At 38.5% G+C, this 15,446-nt stretch overlaps 1 long non-coding RNA gene across 3 annotated transcripts in view; it reads left to right on the forward strand.

The window, feature by feature from the left end:
- LOC121829543 (uncharacterized) overlaps positions 1-15,446 on the forward strand; it is a 47,771-nt gene that overhangs the window by 22,032 nt on the left and 10,293 nt on the right. Inside the window, exon 3 of one of the 3 annotated variants that reach the window (XR_013051479.1) lies at positions 7,718-7,788. The exons of 1 other annotated variant lie outside the window; for it this stretch is intronic. This is a non-coding gene — a long non-coding RNA (uncharacterized LOC121829543). Of the gene's footprint in view, positions 1-625; positions 832-7,717; positions 7,789-15,446 lie in introns of those variants that run through there. One more of the 3 variants, XR_013051478.1, reaches the window with a different exon arrangement.

The following is a 15,446-nucleotide window of genomic DNA, read 5'->3' on the forward strand; positions in this document are numbered from 1 at the left end:
AAGTTTTTCAAAATCAAGAGAAAATATTGAAGTTGTGTGTGTGTGTGTGTGTGTGTGTGTGTGTGTGTGTGTATGTGTGTGTGTGTGAAATGTGACCATCAGTAATTTCCCACCTTCTTTTTGGTCTCTTATATTTATTTAAGAACAAATATTACTTTTACAGTGAATAACAGCAAAAATGAAGTGTCAAAACACAATCTAATTTTTCTGTTGTGTTTTGATCCATAAAGAGGAAAATATAAAAAGGAAAATGGATCAAGTCACCTGACCTTACCTCTATGTTAAAACATAATGTCAGGAAGACAGCACAACAGGGTGAGATCATTTGTTTTCCTAACCAGCTACTGGTCCTGAAAGAGTATGAAGGAGCCCCCCTTAGCCAGTAACACAGATAGCAATCTGCCCTGAGAAACCTAATCACTCATTTTAGCAAAAAGCCAGCCAATAATAAATGAAGGATCGGTAATTAATTATGCTGACCTTACTGTTCCTCTGGGTAGATTTACTGGGAAGGGGGATGGTGGTGCAAGGCAGGAGTGTCTCATTTGGGAAAGGTTTAAGCTCATGTGATGAAGTGATGTTGCTTTCAAATTGAGCAAATCATTGTTTAACTTCCTTTTTCCAGTCCAGCCTCTCTTCACTTCTGGGAAATCTTAAGAAAACACAGAAGCATTGTCGAACTCAAAAGTGGAAGTCGAGGATTTGAAATGTGATGGTACATCCTGTTCCCCCCACAACCCTCCCACCCCCGAAGAAGCAGCAGGATTAGAAGAAACTTCTTCTGTACTCATTGTAACTTCATTTTCCCTTAAATCTCATTTTAAAAATCTGTCTGCCATTCAAGATTATTTTTTCCAGACTCCTTTATATTAAGGCTACCATAGAACAGCAGTGCTCCCCCTTTCCAGCAACACAAATAGTTTTGAATACTCTGGCCTCTGCAGTGTGTGTGTGTGTGTGTGTGTGTGTGTGTGTGTGTGTGTGTGTGTGTTCAGATATAACATTTGTGCTTACATGTGGAGGATAGAGGACAACTTCAGGTTTGGTTTCCCAGGCATTACACATCTTTGAGACCTTTGAGACAGTTTCTCAATGGGTCCTGGACCTGTCATTTAGGCTAGGCTGGCTGACCAGCAAGACCCAGGGATCATCATTGCTCTCTCTCTCCAGCACTGGGCTTATAAGAGTGGACCACCATGCTTGGCACTTTTTGTGGATTTTGGGAATCAAAATGAGGTCCCCATGCTTGTATGGCAAGCATAGACTGAGGTACCTCCCAGGACCCAGCCTCCTCTTCTTATGCTGGTCCTGCTCCATCATATAGGTGATCCATCCTGTTCTTATTCTTCCAAATTCCATTGTGTGCACAAAATGTTTTCCCCTATGAAGACTTCTTTGTCAAAATTTACTCAAACACAAGTACTCAAGACTTACTACACCGTTCCTAAGTGTTGGTTATGCTGTGGCGCTGCTCATCGTGGCTGGCTGCCGCCTGCGGTGGCCATGCCGGTGGAGGAGAATGCTGATTGGAAGAATCACAGCCATGGTTACCTTTTTAGAGCTTTATTGGGGGGGGGGGAAGGGAGAGACAGAGAGGGAGAGGGAGAGGGAGAGGGAGAGGGAGAGGGAGAGGGAGAGAGGAGGGCTGACGGAAGGAAGGAGAGGAAAGGAAAGAGAGGGACTCACAGAGGGCCCACCACTTTTTAGACTGGGACGCTGTCGCAGGCTGATGACATAATTAGGGACAGAATCCTTACACTATGTACATTAACAACACAAGGCATGCAATAGCTCTTTGGACAATTAAAAAATGAGTAGCCTAGAATGTGGAGGCAAGAGGATCCTCCTAGAGGCCAAGGGGCTTAAACAGAGTTATTCAGCTTCTTTGTTCAGATATATATTTTTTCGGACTCAAAATGTGATTAAAAATCAGACAAGTTACTTTTTTAGATTAGTAATGTATGTATGTATAGATAGATAGATAGATAGATAGATAGATAGATAGATAGATAGATAGATAGATGGATGGATGGATAGATAGATAGATATGAAGCTTCTTAAAAAGCATATAGATTAGATCACATATCCATTTATTTAATAGCTTTCTTCCACCAAATGGTGTAAACTCAGTCATTATTCTCAAGGAAACAAAACTCCTGGCAGTCATGTCCACCGGTCAAACTGGGTGGGCAAGAAAGGAGATGTGGCAATTACCAGGGAAGAACAGCACTTTTTTCTGATTGTATTGTCCTTCAGCAAAACCATTCCACAAACAATTATAACTGACACACATTCCACGTTTCAAAGAAACTGCTATCTCCTCCAGGGCCACTTCACAGAAGTCTTTTATTTCATGTGTGTTAATATTTTAGTTACTAACCATTATGTGTATGTGTAAGGTATCAGTATCTTGCTCTTGTGTTGTTTTTGGTGGTTCTCTTTTGCTTGTCTTCCAGAGAGGTTTTTACCATGTAGTCCTGGCTAGCCTAAAATCTACTATGTAGTTCTTGTTGGTCTCAAGCTTAAAGGCTCCTCCTGCCTCTTCCCCCTCAGTGGTTGAATTAGAGGCGTGCAACACCATGCTCATCTCCATATCTTGCTTTTAAGTGGGATTCCATGTCAAATTCTCAATGGATGTGGCATGTGGGTTATATGTATAAGAGAATAAGTTACAGGCTTTTAAAAACTGTGGAGTTAAAAAGTCAGGATAACTGTCATTCTCTGTTTTAAGAAAAAACTTTCTGCCATTGTGAGTACTGAGACACAGTTAAATATCACACAATCATTCCTTCGATAAATTTAGGATGTGTGATGATCATTGATCCCCTTTCAAACATCTCAATATCTATCAAAAGGGCTCAGAGGCAAGGATCCAGTTCCAAGGCTAATTTTTCTTGGATCATTCCTATTCTAAACTGTAGCCTTTTACTCTGAAAAAGACTCAAAGTTGATTGTTTTCTGAAGTACACAGATCCCATCTAACCAAGTCCTAAGAGTTCTGTGTAAATTAGAACCTATACTAAAACAATAATGAAGGTGAGAAGCAACTAATGTCAAGTAGCCACTCCTCAGCAATATATGCATTCGTGCACATTTGTGAATCACTCAATAGTTGTACAAAGTTAATTCAGAGCTTAGGCTTTTTTTCCCTTCACCTTCTTATGACCACAGTTCTTAGCAGGATTTTAAAGTGTAAATGCTATTAAGTGCATGAGGGGAAATGCACCATAGACCCAAGAACATCCATGAAACAAACACAATACATACTGAGACTTATGAATCCTCAGATCCTTAACTCAAGCTAGACAATGTTATATTCCATTTTTAAAACATTTTGATAAGGAGACATTTGATGTTTTATCATTTCCAGTCTAAATCTAACTAGGAAAGCAATGCATTGCTGGATAATTTGGGTATCATTATGAGTATCAAAACAGTGCACTCCGGGATAGAAGGAGAGCTTAGAGGTCAAGAGCACTTGCTACCCTTGCAAAGGACCATCTGTTCCTAGCACCACATCAAGCACTTCATGGTAACCTGTAGCTCCAGTCCCAAGGGATCTGATTCCCACCTCTGGCTTCCTGCATACTTGCAAACAAGCGGTGAACAGACAGACAAGAAGGTACATAAATATGCACACAGAAATTTTGAATTGAGCAAAAAATTTAAAAAACACTGCAGTCTTCCATACTCTAGGCATAGCTCTAAACATTGGCTCTCTTTGCTGTAAAAAGAATGGTAGTTGATCTGTGTAGGCCACTTAACCTGAGATGTAAATTCATGGTAAATAATGAAGGTGAAAGTGGGTACTGAGAAATAACAGGGACACACGCATCCAAATTCCCATGTTCAAAACTATAATCAACATTTTAAAAAAGTGTTAATAAATAACTTATACAATACTTACAGATAATCAGTTCATACATACTCTGATAAAATGATTCATGGAAGAGCCTGATTGATATAGAGTAATCCATCTGTGAGGATATTTCAAGACTCTTGAGTATACATATTAAGCCACTGATAGTAAAGAACCATATACATACATACAAACACACACACACACACACACACATATATATATATATACACATGATGTAAACCCCTATATATCATATAAATAAAATTAAAATATGCATGATGGCTATTCTTGGTTGTCTACTTGACTGAATCTGGAATTAACTAAAACTTAAATGTCTGGGCACACCTGTAAGGGAATTTTTTTTTTCTTTTTTTTTTTTTTTTTTTTTTTTTGGTTTTTTGGAAACAGGGTTTCTCTGTGTAGTTTTGGTGCCTGTCCTGGATCTCGCTCTGTAGACCACGCTGGCCTTGAACTCACAGAGATCTTCCTAGCTCTGCCTCCTGCGTGCTGGGATTAAAGGCATGCACCACCACCGCCCAGCAGGAAGTTTTTTCTTAATTAAATCATTTGAAGTGGGAAGATTCACTTTTAATGCAGATCTTTGAGGTGGAAAGATAACATCTTTCATCCAGATCTTTTGAGGTGGGAATATCCACCTTTATTCTGGGCCACATCTTCTGCTAGCAGCCTTTATAAAGGACTTGGAAGAAAAAAACTCTCTCTCTCTCTCTCTCTCTCTCTCTCTCTCTCTCTCTCTCTCTCTCTCTCTCTCTCTCTCTTCTCTCTCTCTCTCTCTCTCTTTTGGTCTTGCTAGTAAATCTGTTCCTTCATTGGGATTACAGCCTACTTCACTGGGACTCTGGGATATACTGAAGACCTTTTGAGGTATCCAGCCTCATGGATTGAACAACTTCTGGATTCTTGGACCTTCTTGTGATAAACAGCCATTGCTGGACTAGCTAGACCACAGCCTGTAAGCCATTCTAATATATCCACGTGTGTGTGTGTGTGTGTGTGTGTGTGTGTGTGTGTGTGTGCGCGCGCGCGCATTCACATACATATTTTATTTTACTTATAATTTCTCTTCCTTTAGAGAACCCTGACTAATACAATATGATATATAATATAGATGCATATACCAAAATAAAGCTTACCTGAACACAAGCACTGTGACACCATAACCACCATTCTGATAATTAAGATGTGTAAGTAACTAATGAGCAAGTAGTGTATACAGCATGGATACACTGGATGAAAAGTTGGGTCATGTCCTTTGGAGGACTTATTTGTACAAAATTGTGCCATGCTATTCAGAATAGTATATAATTTTAAATATATTATTTCTTTCTAGAATTTTCCATTTAACATTTCTGGACCCCAGTTGACTCAAGATAACTAAAACCATAGAAAGAGAAGCAGGCTAATACAGGAGTACCATAGCTAGTGCTTGTATTTAAGTTAAATAATAAGTCAGTATTTTCTACATAGAAAACTACTCTCTCCTATACACACTTAAAAGTGGGAAATTTCCCATTCTTTCTGGTTATGGTTCATCTCCATTAAATTCAAAGTAAGTTAAAAACCAGCATGATATTACAAGGTAAATGAGTGTGTAAGGAGGTCCTACCTCTAAGAATTATGTATAATAAGGAAATGAACTGAAAATGGTGAATGCTAGTCATAACAGTTGTCTCATTTAAACACCATGCCGATCAGCTCAGGCACACAGCACTGAAAACAGGTAGCCTGTGAGGAAGAAGAAATTTCACTAATAATGAAAATATTATAAGATCTTGCAGCTAGTAATAGTCATAATAAGAACCCAGGGCTGTATTGAAGTATTCCTGAGAGTAGGTTGGGAGGAGAGAAACAAATAGCAAGTACGCAATGTATGAGGCACTGGCCCAAACAGATCTTTATTGGAGGACTAAGGAGTACCTACTAATTTCAAATGAAAAATATCTGATGATCCAACATTTGTCTTCCACAAGTCATTGCAATGCGTTATTTGGCAAATTGACATTCATCTCCTCTCCTGAATGCCAGCATTTCATCATAAAACAACTGCGCCAGCAGCAGGACAAATGGACAATCCAAAGAGTTGATTATCCTAATGGTGTTTCCTTAGCCCAGATACGGCCTAAGAAATGAAAGAGAAAGAAGGGTATGAAATTAAGCAACCCTCAAAAGACTGATTGCACAATAACACGTGTTAAAATTCCCAAGCAAAACAGTTATTATACTGTTGTATACTTAATAAATGTGCCCAATTCCACTTTAAAAACTCACCACTTAACAAGTGATAAGAAAGCATGTTGTATTTAAAATATCATCAGACATGTTTTTCTAGATCCTTGGGAGTCATAGAACTTCAATCCAATGACCACTTGGATGAAAAGCATCCACAAACAATATCAAAGCCATTCTAATGAGACAACATCTGCAAAACAAAATTAAAATGTGAGTTCTGTGACTCTTCAACATAATCATATAGAAACACATGAAAAAGTATATTTATGGGCTTTTTCCCAAAAATTAGTCAAGACTGTCTCTGTGTCCAGTTGACACCTCTCCAAAGGATTCAGAGTTTGGAAGTAGCAGTACAGTGAGGTGTTAGAAGTGAGAGCAGCATGAAGTTGTAAATTTATAGACTTCCCCTTTTTATTAACTATTGTAACCTCTATGTGTTTGTTTGTATGTGTATGTGTTCACGTGAGCTTATTTTTACTCCGTAAAAGAATTTGTACATGATTTTATTGAAGTTGTTTTAATTTTATCTAATCTTTCTAAAACAAACAATGTGATATATGAGATATTGTTGAGTTTTGTGAAAATACACAACATCCTAGTTTTGTGAGGGAAAAAGAATCTTGAGGAACACTTGGTGAGTTTTGCTGCTGAGAACATGAAGGAATATCACACTGCACTATTATTTCAAGTCTGTCCTTTCAGCTTTTCCATAAGGTCGCAAAAGTATAAAATGCTAGGTAGCATATGTTTTTGGCTCTAGGGACCACCAGGTCTCTGTTGCAACTCTGAGCAAATCACTGCAGAAGAAATCTTTGAGTTATGGTGAGACAGCCGCTGCCGTGTTTTAATATCATCTTGTCCTTGCCTATGGTTGCCAACACTGAAATTTCCTCTGCTTCCCTGTGTTGTCAGCTGCTTTTCACAATTTATTTCAGCCATTTGGAAATGTAAAAACAAACCTGTGCTTAGATCAGTGTTATACAAAGCAGCAGGCTGCAACTGTCCTGAGGACCACGTTTTTTCACACTCTGAATGCAATGCTGTCTGCGAAGGCAGGGTCTTTTTTCTGTATCTATTTTATTTATGATGTTTGGTGACTAGTGCAGATTAGGAAATGGGAAACGTTTAATTGTTCATCAAAAGTGCCAATGAGTTGAACAGTTATTGTGAAAAATATTGCTGAGTTTGCAGAAAAAAACTATTTTATTAATCTGTAAAAATCTAACTTGGAATCTTTAATCACAGTCTCAAGAAATTTAATCTCAGATTTAAAATTTAAAAAGTCCCACATTACTTAATTCTCCAATTTAAAATTACAATCTGGAGATGTGGAAATGGGCTGGTCAGTGTAAAGAGGATTTATAGCTTCTAATAGAGAAGAAAAAATGTTGTTTAATTTCAGAGCAGCCATGAATGGAGTCACATGGTACTATTTAGCCCTGTATGACCTTGTGTAAGTTCCTTAACCATTGTGAACCCTCAATTCTCTATTAGTAGAGGAATATACAATTTTATTATATTATAAAGTATATTTTATTACTATATGTATGTTACTATTAATAAGTTTTCTATAAGGATCACAAATAACTTGTCTAAAATATTTAGAACACCTGGGCATGGTGATTCACCTTCAACCCCAAGACTCAGCAACCTGAGGCAGGAGGATCATGAATTTGGTAAGCCCGGACTACCTACTACCTAGGGAATTCCAAGCTCTGTCAAGACTCTCTCTCTCTCTCTCTCTCTCTCTCTCTCTCTCTCTCTCTCTCTCTCTCTCTCTCTCTCTCTCTCTCTCTCTCACACACACACACACACACACACACACACACACACACACACACACACACACACACGCAGAGCTGGACTGATGGCTCTGCAAATAAAACATTTGTTGTTGAAGCATGAGGACCATAGAATTTGGTTCCCAGAACCCATGTAAATGCTGGGAATGTATGACAGCGTGCCTGCAATCCCAGTATGTATGAAGTGCAGACAGGAATCCCAAGCTGGCTGCCTAGACTAACCAAATCAGCCAGCCCAGTGTGAGTGAAAGATCCTTCCACAACTTTTATGCCATGGACAGCAATGGAAGAACACACCCTGGGTAAGCCTCTATCCTTCACATGCATGCACACACACGTGAGAACAGGCATGTATATGCAATGTATACGTACACATACAAGCAAAAAAGAATCCCAGATTTTGGTATAGAAAAGAACATAATTTAGTCTGGAACTGCCATTCAACTAAGTCAACGGAAAAGTCATTAAGTCTTTCATTAAAATGAAAGTTAAAAATCTCTCATTTTCAGAGAGAAAAGTTTAATAAGAAAAATTTATTTGAGTTAAAAAAAAAAGTCGTGAAACCCTGTAATGAACACCCTCTTCTTCTCCCTATTTTTGTCCCAGTGCACGATTTACAGCTATTGATTTCTAGTTTGCTCCCATGTCTCATGTCCCTGTACATTTACATCCATCTTATCAATTACTGTTAAATTAGATTTTACCAGTCTATCTCATTATACAACCCACCACTCAAGAATTTCTAGGGGGGTATTTTGTTTTCTATGTTAAGTTAGCCTCTCCATCGCTTCCAGAAACCTCCTTGTCGCAACGTAATTTATGTGTCCCCTCCTCTTGGTCACCTTTAGCATGCTCACTCACTTATCGTACTTTTAACTGTCTCTTTTCTGTTTTATGTTCTTTCCCAGAGCCAAGCATTCTCTGCTCCTTTTCTTTTAGAATTTTCCATCATGTCACTTTTCCTCATAGGGAGGCTTTGCTGAGTTGATGGTCTTGGTGTTTGATGTCTCAACCACTCTCTCCAATTCCCAGGGACACGGGCTCAACTAGGAATAAATTAAACAAACATCAATTTTGGTATCTAAAGAATAGGAAAGAGTGGCTATGCCATTTGCTGGACCAATATTAATTTTGGCAAACAATTTCCAACAGCTTCATTATAATAATATATTTCACAAGTCCCAGCACTTGGTTTGCAAAATTACTAGTTTGACTTCAGGTTCCTTTTGGAGGGACTAATAATACACACAGTTAAATCTTTTCTGGGTATGTCATTAAAGGATCTTGTTTTAATTTGAGGAAGATGGATAACAGTTAGCAATGTCTTTCTTGAAAATGTTCCACGGGAGCATTATTGAAAGTACACTTCATGGCTTGAGCGCTGGATGCTCAAACAGCCCTGTTGTTTGGTTTGAAGCAGACCGAGCAGTGGCCCAATGGCTATGACCCTTCTCCATTCAAAGAGCAAATGGCCTACTACTTAGTGATGTAATCAGCTTTTCATTTTCATAAGAAAACATGCCTTCCTTTCTGATCAATTTAAGAGTAAATAGAATTCTTATTAGCAAAAGAGAATCTGTGCAGACTGGCCATTGTCAGAAAATGTAATCACTATGCCTCTGCTATTTGTTTTTTTTTTTGTTTTTTTTTTTTTTTTGGTTTTTCAAGACAGGGTTTCTCTGTGTAGCTTTGCGCCTTTCCTGGAGCTCACTTGGTAGGCCAGGCTGGCCTCGAACTCACAGAGATCCGCCTGCCTCTGCCTCCCGAGTGCTGGGATTAAAGGCGTGCGCCACCAACGCCCGGCGCCTCTGCTATTTGTTAAAAAAATAAAAATAAAAATAAAAAATAAAAAATAAAAAAAAAGCTATGCACTGAGAATTCCAAAAAGGAGATGTAGTCATTTTGTCCCTTTAAGTATTGTACATTATTTTTCTTGGAAAAAAATTACAAAACTGCACATTTAGGCAATGCCATTTTGGTATTTTAATGAAAGTATGCTTGCTTTTATCTGTTGTCTAAACTGATTCGTAATAAACAGCCTTTGGTGGTTGTAAGATGGCTTAGTGATCAAATCTTCTACTGCTCTTGTGAAGGACTTGAGTGCAATTCATGGCACCCACATCAGGCAGCTCACAACTACCTATGACTCCAGTTCCAGGGAATCTGATGCCCTTGGCCACTTAGCAACCCACACTCATGTGCACATATCCACACAAAGACACACACACACATATATAATTAAAAATAATACATTTAAAGAAAACAACCTATTGTTCAACAATAAGAAAATAGAAGATAAGACAAGCTTTATTAAAACAGATTCCAAGAAACAGTAGAACTGAAGATGGTATCAATGTATAGAGACACAGGAAACTGTAAAAATAAAAATAGTAGTGTTAAAAAACAAGCCAATAAACATACCAATACAGAGACCAATTCCATTTATATGAATCAAAATCTTTCAAAAGTCAATAATAAAATTATTTACAGATACCTTGGATTTAGAAGTACAAAGAAAATAATCAAGCAATCAGCACAGACTCCATTTATCTCTTTTTATTATTTTACAGTACTGAATTGAAGAGAGAACCTGCGTAAGTTAAAAAGTGCTCTATTGTTGAGCTAAATCAGAGTTCCCTGGACAGAATCTCTTTCTTGTTTCTTCGTTTTTTACATTCTGTTTTGAGGCAGAGTTCTTTAAGTTGCAGAGTCCAGCCTTGAACTTTGGAGCCTCCTGCCTCTGCCTGAGGATGCACGTCCCTACTGATAAACATCTTCATCTGTGACATCAGAGGGGCCAGCTAGCCTCCTCTCCACATAGCTGTCATTCAGACTAAAGGGAAGTGATGACGGCAATGTGTTTAGTGCAGCAAGTGGCATCTCAGGCTGATGTCCAAACTGATGTGCTCTGCTTGCCTTGCCCCTGGAATCAGGCCACGTCATTTCTCATCTGTGTTAACCAGTTCCCGGGGTCTCTCTAGTATGCACAAAATTGCTACCATATTTTAATTATTTTTACTTTTACTACAAAATATCTCTAAAGCTCCACTTTGCTTATGCTGTTTCCGTATTTATGATATGCAACTGGGCTGTGTAACCTCTGTAGGATTCCACTAGGTCCCTCTATGTAGCCCTCCACTCATCACACTGTTCTTGTAGTTTTATAGACTGTCTGTTATGATAGGCTTTCATTAAACACACAGAGCCCAAACACGCTGAGCCTTGCCCATCTGTCCCATGGAGAATGTCACACAGTGTCCTTTGGGTAGCTTCATATGTTCCATCAAACCCCTCTCCCCCTCCACTGCCAAGATCCTCTCACCCCAGCAAAGCGTCACTTAGTTCTTTCCACCAGCAGCACCAGGTACATACTTCCAGCAAAACCCAGCTCACAATTTGTTGCCAGTGACTATTCACACTGCACCCCTCCTGGAATAATCTTATTTTGTATTTCAAATTATCAGGACTTTTGAACTGAGTATCCATCCGTGTTGAATGGAGGAATACACTGAAATGCACAACATAATTATGAAAAAATGCACATATTTGCAGGACTTTAATTCTTTCAGTCCATTAGAATAAATGCTGACAAAATTGCAATAATGAAATTTAAGCATTTTGAATATGCTAGAAGCCCAATGTATTCTTGCTAGACTAAAATCACCACTACCCTCCATCTAATAACATCATCTGCCCTCTCATTTCCCTGAACAACCTGATAATCACTGTGGCAGATTTGTGATGTATTATAGTTAGGAAAAAGTAATTTTTAAAAATTATTTCTTTTCCTTTTTGATATTAAGATATAATTACATCATTGCCCCTTCTCTTTCCTCCCTCAAAATTCTCCCATGTATTCATTCATTCTTGCTTTCTTTCAAACTCATGGCCTCTTTTTATCATCCATTGCTTTTACACACACACACACACAGACACATTCACTCATGGTGTATAATGTTGCCTACATGTATGTTTTCAGGACTTACCATTCGGTATTGGATAGCTAATTGGTGTGTTCTTCCTTGGGGAAGACTATTTCTCCTAGAAAAAGCAATTTTTAAAAGAGGATAAAACATGAGAATCATGAGTTCAGTCTCCAGACTCATCCATGTACAAAGATGTAATTATAAACCGAGCACTGGGGACACAGAGACAGGCAAGTACCTGAGGCTGACTGGCTATCCAACCAAGCTTGTTTGGCAAGCTTCAAGTCAATGAGAGATCCTGTCTTAAAATAATCAGGTAGAAGATATCTGAGGAAAGATGCTTAAGGTTGTTCTCTGGAATTTACAAATATACACACATCTGCACACACACAAACACAAATGAACAAAAGAACAAATGGAAAAAAAGTATAAAATACAAGAATGCCTCTGATTCAAATAAACAGAGGAATCAGTTTAGGAAAAAAAGACCATCCCAAAACAGAGCCCTGAATTCCCTTTGTCCTGTGAACAGATAACTTTAGGAGTCACTAAACGAGTTTTGTATTTCTAGTGTCTGTTATTCATTAAGCAGTGCAATGTTATTCATTAAGTGGTGCATGTTTACCATGCAAGAAAAGCCACAAGGTATAGCAAAACCCACTATAAGGGTTTATTAAGGGAAGGGAACAGAAGGGGTGTGCATATGCCTATGGGGAATGACCGTGCAGGAAGGGACGGAGGGATAGGTGGAACCCATTTTTATAAGTTATCCCCACACATGCACATACAGGCTTACATAGCTACACCATGCATGCACATAGATTACGTGATCACACAGAGCACGTATTACATAGGACGTAAGGCCCTGGGATGACTAAGCATCTTGCCAGCACACACTCGGTCATGTAGCTGGGGGAATGGCTAGGAATTCTAAGAGTGTCTGTGTGTTTGAAATTGACAGAAAATTCCCAGAGAATTGTTTAGGCTTAGATATGTTGAGAAAGCCCTATGGAATTTGATTAAACTAACAAGGAAGATTGGAGCCACTCACAGATGTTAAACCGATATTACCAGTCATTCTCAAGCTGCATTGCTACTTAAAAGTAGAGCAGATACGTTCCATAAACTTCATTCAACTGATAGGACTTTAATTTGTAAAGCTATTCAGGACCATTCTGTCATATTATATTGCATTGTTATGAATCATCACTGCTATTATTATTTGAGGCATGAATAGCCAACATAAACATAGCAATTACTACACTCCAGGCAATGTTATGATTGTTTTAAATATAGAACTCATTTTACTATCATACAAAAATTCCAACAGTTGGGCAACAAATCCTGGATAAGTAAATTGAGGCACAAAGAGAAAAAAGTAGCAAAGCCTGTGTCTCCAACACAGTGCCCATCTCAGGGAAGGTTAACTCTCAGTAGAAAATACTAACCATTTTAGCACCCTATTGATTTGTTTACTCTTGTGGCTAAAACAAGGTTGATGATTTGTCAAAGACAGAAATTAACATTCAATTCTGTGTTAGGTGTGTGTATATGTTGGTGTTTCTGTTTTCACTATTTTTGGTGGGGAGAGGAAAAGAACATTAAGTTACTTTTTGTGAATCAGATATAAACAACTTTGGCCACATAATTGTTAAGGATTTCATGAGTTTTCTCTTGTACATTAAACCTTAAAGAGTAACAGTTCTGAGTTGAAAATGCCGTCTTTCCCAACAGCTGCCAAGTACCAATGAATATGAACCAAGGATACAAAGAAGTCCTCAATAAAACCAAACAAGTCTGTAATGGTTTCCAGCAGGGAAGTCCTACAGAGCAAAGTCAAACTCTTAAGTGTTTCTGCCCTTGATAGAGTACCTCTGATCCTTTGGGTATATCATCTATCACTTTGCTTTAGTTAAGTGTTGTTGTCTATAGCACAGATACTTGCAGGAATGATGTCTATGACTTCTGTCTGCCTCAGTCAAGCAGGTAACCCAAATAAGTTATAGTTTGATTCGAATTGAAAATGATGATTCATGGGCTGGAAATGTAGCTCAGTTGGTAGAATGCAAGCATGAAGCTCTGGGTTTGGTCCCAGCACCACAATACACCAGTGGTGGTATCTATTGCTTCATAATGCCAGCACTGAAAGGAGGTGAGGGGTGTTGTCAAAAATATCAAGAATTTGAGAGCATCCTTGGCTACACAATGAATTCAAAGGCCACTCTGGGATGCATGATACCCTATGTCAAAAAAAAAAAAAAAAAAAGTATGGTAGGGGAGGGCTACAAGATGGTTCAGTGGGTAAACATCCTTGCTACAAAGACTGGCAATCAGAGTCCAGTTCTGGGAACACACATTGTTAAAAGAGAGAACTGACTCCTGCAAGTTGTCCGCTGTCCCCTACCCTTCACACATTCATTGTGTCATACATGCCCACAGGTATACTACACACACACACACACACACACACACACACACACACACACACACACACACACAAATGTAATAAGGACTGTAGAGATGGCTCAATGGTTACGAATACTTGTTGTTCCAGAGGACTCAAGTTTAGTTCCAAGCACTCTCTGGTGACTCACAACCACCAACCACCTGTTAATTCCAGTTCCAAGGGATCTGACACTCTCTTCTGGCCTCCTTGGGTACTGCACACACATGGTACAAATATGTACATATAAGCAAAACAGTCACACAAAACTATCACACAGAATGTTTCTTTAAGAAAAGATTTTTAAGCCGGGTAGTGGTGGCACATGCCTTTAATCCCAGGGCTTGGGAGGCAGAGCCAGGCGTATCTCTGTGAGTTTGCGGTCAGCCTGGTCTGCAGAGCAAGATCCAGGGCAGGCACCAAAACTACACAAAGGAACCCTGTCTCAAAAAACAACAAACAAACACAAAAAAAGAAAAGATTTTTAAAAAATAATGTCATGAAAAATTTCAATATAAAAACTATGAGTCAGTTTCAAAACTAAGACATTGAAGATCCAGAGAGGAATTGGATTAAAAAGGATCTATCTCTGGTTCATGAGCTGGCTTTCTGGATCCCCATTACCTATGGTCTAACACCTTGCTCACCCTTGATGCTGCAGGGAGGGGCTCGGTCCTGCCTCAACTGAAAGTACCCGGCTTAGCTGTCCCCTCATGGGATAATGTACTCTTTTGGAGGAGGGGATGAGGGGTGGGCTGGGGAAGAAGGGAAGGGAGTGGGGGAACCAGGAGGAAGAATGAGAGGGGGACCTGTGGTTGGTATGAAAATGAATAAAAAAATTAAATTAAATTATTTTTTTTAAAAAGATTTTTATTTTATGTTCTCCACTAAGAAGGAATTTTTTGCTTGACGGACACAACTAAGAAATGAGCTTTCAAAACTCCTACAGATGAAAAGCATGTATTAATGGCTCAATATTATTTAATGAGTCAGTATGTTTTGACAGCTAGTAACAACTATTAAGAGTTAATACATTTATTAAGAGATTTAATACATATTTGGAATTGTTTACTAATTTGGAGAATTTTTTAAAATTCACTTTGATAATTGTATGATTTATTTTAGAAAATTGGAGAATCAGTTATACATGTATATAATTTTAT

The sequence above is a fragment of the Peromyscus maniculatus genome, chromosome 5 (assembly GCF_049852395.1).
Source record: "Peromyscus maniculatus bairdii isolate BWxNUB_F1_BW_parent chromosome 5, HU_Pman_BW_mat_3.1, whole genome shotgun sequence".
Lineage (NCBI taxonomy): Eukaryota > Metazoa > Chordata > Mammalia > Rodentia > Cricetidae > Peromyscus > Peromyscus maniculatus.